The following is a 6,868-nucleotide window of genomic DNA, read 5'->3' as shown; positions in this document are numbered from 1 at the left end:
GACTTAAATGTTTACAAGGACCAAAAACTTTTTGACATTTTAAAATAAGCTTTTTCTTGTTTAACCACCATGCAGCATGCTGTGTCATCATGATGGGAGCCTGATGGCTAATGTGAAATAAAGTTGGCATGTCATTTAAAAGGTTAACAGACATGAAAATTGGGAATGTTAATATCGTTTAATACAAATAAAATTGCTTTTGAAAGAAAGGCATCTGGGTTGAGGGTGGGTTGCTTGAAAACCTGTCTATCATCTCTGAATCATTATTTTGCTCCTCTTGACTTTACTCAAGGGGCCTAATCCTACAGTGATTCAAGAGGTTTGAGAAAGCAGGACTCATGAGACTAAAACTTGGGAAATTACTATCCTGCCAGCAATAGGACACCTCTTTGGCTACCACCTCACCTAAAACTTGATTGAATCAGAAAATTAGCTGAACTTTCCACACCAGTCTCCTACTTTTTAATTCATAGCATCCTGTACTAAATAGCTGGGGCTGTCAAAAGCAGGTGCTACGTATATACAGAAATACATACCTTCTGTTGCCTCTCAAAATCCGTTATGCTAAACTCACCAAATATGTTACATGGTAAATGTTTTATACCTTGTGTTTTTAGATCTCCAGTTACCAATTTGCTGTCTATCCTCCCACCAAATATGATTTAACCAATTCTTATCCTGATTGGTATTACAATTCTTGTAAATAAAAGAATCCTTTTCTCCCTCTTTTTACCAAGTAGACTTCTTTCATTGCAAATAAACATAAATTACAATATTTTAAGGCTCTTTGACATAAGCATCCACTTTCTTACCTAAGCAGGTAATACTTTTGTATACCTACCAGACCACTAAAGAAGCTAAATGTCAAGAATGAGTATTTCAGTAAAACTTGCAGAAATTGTAATGAAATGGGACAGGTTTTAAAAAATGCCAAGAAAGGAAAAGGTAGACTCCTTACTTTTATATTTCAAGTTTTCTATTTTGTATCAATATATGCTGCATTTTCTGATTGAAATTGCTGTTCTGTCCAATGAAACTTGTGATTTTCTGTAGTTGCTTTTTACATTTGAAAGCAAACTTTCATACTGTGTGTGCTTAACCGTACCCTTTCTGTTAGGGATTTGATTAAAATACTCTGTTTCATTAATTCCTTTTTATGTGCTTAATGTATGTGACATTTATGGCTTTGTTATCTCAAAAGCTATCTGTGGACAAAATCCATGAAGCCTGCTGACTGTGATTTATACACGTGAAAGAAAAAAAATCAATTTCCTCCTAAGCAGTGAATCAGTGAATAAGAAACTGTTCAGTGGCCTCTGATTCCTGACCCTTTTACCCTTCATGGCCTTTTTTCTATTCTTAATCATTCCTTGAGTAATTGTGTGTTCTTGTAAATGTAAAATCAATTTACATGCAATCAGGTATGGACACAAGAATTGCTTGTGCTCTCGATTTCAGGACTCACAGATACCATAACAGTCACAGGACTGGCATTCACTCAGTATTTTTGTTAATAATGTGGCTTTGCTATAAAATAAGTTGGTGTTTCCTTTGCTTTGGTACTACAAGAGTTTACATGTTGCAGCAAATGAAAGAATGAAAACAAATTTGAAAGCTGGTGTCAAAAATCATCAGCTGTACTTACAAAAGTTGTTGTGCAGCTTCTGAAATGTAGTTTATTGCTGTAAATATGTACAATTTATGTTAGCTTGTTTATTCTGAAAACACAAATAAAACTTTTTTTTAAATTACAAATGCCTACATATAAAAAGCTTACTTTGTACTATGTTTTAAAACATGCAAGATTTCAGGAATTTTTTTTTGTAATCCTTAAAAATGTTTAGAATTTTGAATCTATCATTTGAGAACTTTTATTATAAAATTTAATACAAAGCTACATCCCTTTATTTGGAAGAAATTCTTTTCAAGATTACTCAGCAATCAAAAAAAAAAAAAAAAAGATACCAGCACTTTTCCAGGAACTTTTGTCTGTACCACTTTGATTTTTAAAAATATTATTTAAGATAACAACATGACTTACAAACATTTAAACATATGGGGTGTTTATATTAAAAAAGAAGAAATGAACAGTCTCCTTGTATTCAAAAATAATGCCTAAAACTGACTTATTGGCATCCATTTGTGAGGTGTATTATGTCAAACTTCTTTTAAAATCTCCATTGTAAATATGAATGTTAGAGTTGGCCTATTTGTCAGACTTCCCTAATTTTAAGACTTCCAACTTCCAAATTCATTCTCTCCCTTGAGAAAGAATGTGTTGACAATAAAACAATGAACAGACCAAAAGTGTGAATTTTATTCATCCATTAACTGGTGATTAGTAGAATAGCTTTTCAATAAAAGTCTAAACTCCAACCCAGGGATGACTTTAACATCCATTTAACAAAATAACTGGGAATCGCCACTTTAAAAGCTAAGTTTTGGCCTGCAGAGCAAGAGATAGCTGAGGCATCCTACACTGGCTACTATTTCCACAGACTATATTACACAATGGGAGAAATAAATGCCCATCAGTTTTATTTAAATCAGAAAAGGAACACATGTATATGTAACACGTACAGAATTTGCTATGTCAATAAGAAGCCTGAGTAAGATAGATGTTTAGCATCCAGCATCTTCCTAAACAAACGAAAAGTGTTGTTTAATTCAGCAATCATTGAAGAGTAATCATGCAAGGGCAATGGGAAAAGGATAGAGTAAAGATATCAAACAGATCTTCTCAGTCTCAGAGAAAATTACAGTTTAGACGGAGAGGCCAACTTAATAAACCATATTAGAGCAAATTAGCATATCTACACATTCACAATAATTACAAAGTGAATATGAAAGTACTCGGATAAAAGTATTTTTGTCACACACTGGCATTCAAGAGAGTTCTCCTTCAGGCACCTGGGAACATATATTTGCATAGTCACTCTATCTGTGTCACTGGTATCCCAGTTATTTCACATCTGAGGCCACTGCATAATTTATTTTTCTTTTTTTAATTCTGAAACATTTCAAACATAACCATCGCCCAGATTCCACAACTATCAAAAGTCTGCAACTATTAAGTCACACTTGCTTCATTTAATCAGTTGTGGGGTTTTCTTCTAATGTATTTAGAGGTAAGTCTTATCCCTTATGTGATTTCACTTATATATATATATCTATAAATTACGGGCATTAAGAAAATCTAACCATAATACCATTATCATACCAAACAACAAAAAATAGCTCCTTGACATTATTTAATGAATTTTATTCACATTTCCCCAATTGTCTCCAAAACACCTTTTTACAGTTGTTTTTTCAAGTGAGGATCCAAATGAGGTCTCTTAAGTCTCTTTGACTCTAGAACATTTCCTCTTTCCCTTTCTTTTATGCCAGAAGTTCTGCCAGTTCTGCAGAATGGCCCACGTGCTTACACATGGTGCTATTCAGCTTGGTCATTTTTTCTCTGAAGATAACATTAGAATTTGCTTCATAGACATTTTGTGAGAATTAAATCAATCCAAAATTTATGAGATTTTTGTTTTTCCCATTTTGTCTCTTCCCACAGAGATATGGAAGTTCATCAAGACAAAAAGAGTTTGCCAAGTAAGTGACTGAGCCAGATGCCCAACTCCAAAGCTCACACTCTGCCTTACACTTAAACATTCTAATTGTTCAGAATATAAACAGAATTAATCGAAAACTCTTGCTGAGCTTCAACATGTTCAGTTTCAATATACATTATGAAAAGTGTACATTAATGAAAAACACATAGTACTGAAAGAAAATGTACACTGAATGTGTACTATGTGTTTTTCATTAATGTACATTGTACTGTACAATGATTGTACAGTACAATGAACATTGTACACATCATACTGAAAGAAAAACTGAGTTTACCAGGGTGAATTATAGTACGATTCTTACAAAACAGAAAGAAATGAAATCCAAAGATAGCATTTAAAATATATTGTAAAGGGGTGGGGCATGTGGAAAAAATAAATAATATACTGTAAAAATTTTTCCAATAGAGAAATATTTAGTGTTTGAAATGAAAGCATTTTTAAAGGCTTAAATTATAAAGATGTTCAAAGGAGGAACTGGTTTGCAATAAAATGTGGCTAGAGGAAACTCAAGTGACTACAGAATTTTCCCACCCTCTCTTTAAATTACTATTTCACTGTAAAAATATAAATAAGTAAATAAGACCTAAAAACATAAGAGACCAGCAAGTATGGCAAGCCCATATTTTTTTTTAACTGTCAAGCAGTTTCATTTAAGAGGAAACAGTGTATTTAATATATTGCAATTCAGTAGATGATTCCATATTTAATAAATAAAAATGTAATTATGTAACTTGATTTACTCTTTGGGTTGTATTCTGATAATATTAAACCTTTAACAAAAATATTAACATATTTTAGCTTTCTTATGTAGAAGTCTATTTTCTACTTGGGGGAAAAATGGAAGAAACTGAGATCATGGTCTACATTCAGAGAGTGTTTTCACTGCTCAATTAAATTTCTTGGTTTCACATTTAAGACTTTATAAGAAGTAAATTATGTGGTTTTCAATTTAAGAATAGATGAATGCAGAAACATTGTATTCCAATAGATGTTGGAAAAAACAAAGAGACCCTAAAAAAAAAAAAAAAAAAAAAAAAAAAAAAAAAAAAAAAAAAAAAAATCCACATACAACTAATGTGCCGCTCTGGAGAACTTAATAAAAAGTAAATCAACTTTTAAATCAGTTAACTTCGGTGTCTGGTAGCACATAAATAAAAGACAATACTTCACCTAAACTCAGTGAAGTTTTCTTCAAAACTTCTTTTTTCTTAAAAGAAAAATAAAATATTCATCATATATCCTAAACAGAAAATATCAGTAGCAGGAGATGTCAATCTTGGTTGGACAATGAGTCTATGAATATCATCATATCACATTCTCAACATAGGTATTAGCTACAGAAGTAACTCCCTTTTCAAAGAAAATAGCATTCTTAACAGAAACTTTAGCTTTATTAGAAGATAATTATGTCCCAATGTTAAACAAATATAACCTTAACTATTTCAATTATCACAGGAATATGTGACATTATTATCAATGAATTATGTTTAGTTTTGCAAGGCAAGTCATCACAAGATTGAATCACTTTTGCTAGACAAGCTGTAGATCAGTCTGTGCAGTACAGCCTACCAGTTACATACTCTGTATCTGCAAGGAGAGATAATCCTTTCAAAGGAGTTTATTTGAATCTGCTGTCCTTTAAAAGGGTCTTAAATATTTTTAGGATGCTTTTTCTTAAATAACCCTAGGCAGAAAATAAAATGCTACATGATATAGCTCAGCTTTTGACCCTAATTCTAAGATTCAACCTTATCAAGCTATAGTTACAGGAATAAAATAAGCATTGTATCCTATTTTCTCATCTTCTCTAATGACTTCAGAATTAACATAATTACACTACTTCATAATTAACTGCCCACAACATCTCTCAGGCATTCAGTTCATATTAGCGTAAGAACAAAGATAATATTTTTCTTAACCTAAAATTTTAATGACATGGGCTTACACTTCCAATCAAGATGGATTAACAGGTACAGAATTTTCCCTTTTACAACAGCTGCCAAAAATAAAATAAAATACCTAGGAGTATATTTAACCAATGAGGTGAAAGATTTCTACAAGGAGAACTAAAAAAACACTGCTGAAAGAAATCATAGACAACATAAACAAAACATATCCCATGCTCATGGATTAGAAGAATCAATATTGTGCAAATGACCATGGTGCCCAAAGCAATCTACAGATTCAATGCAATTCCCATCAAAATACCAACATCGTTTTTCATAGAATTAGAAAAAACAATCATAAACTTCATATGGAACCCAGAAAGAGTCTGAATAGCCAAAGCAATCCTAAGCAAAAAGAACAAATTATACTACAAGGCTATAGCTACCAAAACATCATGGTACTGGTATAAAAGTAGGCACATAGACCAATGGAACAGAATAGAGAACCTAGAAGTAAAGCCAAATATGTGTAGTCAACTGATCTTCAACAAAGCACACAAAAACATAAATTGGGGAAGAGACATCCTATTTAATAAATGGTGCTGGGAAAACTGGCAAGCCACATGTAGAAGAATGAAACGAATCATTATCGCTCACCTTATATAAAAAAGACCTAAAACTATAAAAATTCTAGAAGACAACATTAGAAAAACTCTTCTAGACACCAGCCCAGGCTAAGAATTCATGACTAAGACTCCAAAAGCAAATGCAACAAAAACAAAACTAAATAAATGGGACCCATTAAACTAAAAGACTTCTGCACAGTAAAAGAAATAATCAACAAAGTAAGCAGACAATCCACAGAATGGAAGAAAATATTTGCAAACTATGCATCCAACAAAGGACTGCTATCCAGAATCTACAAGGAAATCAAACTAATCGCCAAGAAAGAAAACAAATAACCTGATTGAAAAGTGGGCAACGACACAAATAGACATTTCTCAAAAGAAGATATACAAATGACCAACACATAAATGCTCAATATCGCCAATCATCAGGGAAATGCAAATTAAAACCACAATGAGATACCACCTTACCCCTGCCAAGAATGGCCATTATTAAAAGTCAAAAAACAATAGATGTTGGTGTGGATGTGGGGGAAATAAATGTGTATACATCGCTGGTAAAAATGGAAATTAGTACAACCTCTATGGAAAGCAGTATGGGGATTCCTTAAAAAGCTAAAAGTACATCTGCCACTTGATCCAGCAATCCCACTACTGGGTATCTATCCAAAGGAAAAGAGGTCATTATGTGAAAAAGACACTTTAACATGTATGTTTATAGCAGCACAATTCAGAA

Source organism: Piliocolobus tephrosceles, chromosome 3 (assembly GCF_002776525.5).
Source record: "Piliocolobus tephrosceles isolate RC106 chromosome 3, ASM277652v3, whole genome shotgun sequence".
Lineage (NCBI taxonomy): Eukaryota > Metazoa > Chordata > Mammalia > Primates > Cercopithecidae > Piliocolobus > Piliocolobus tephrosceles.
This window is presented reverse-complemented; position numbering follows the sequence as displayed.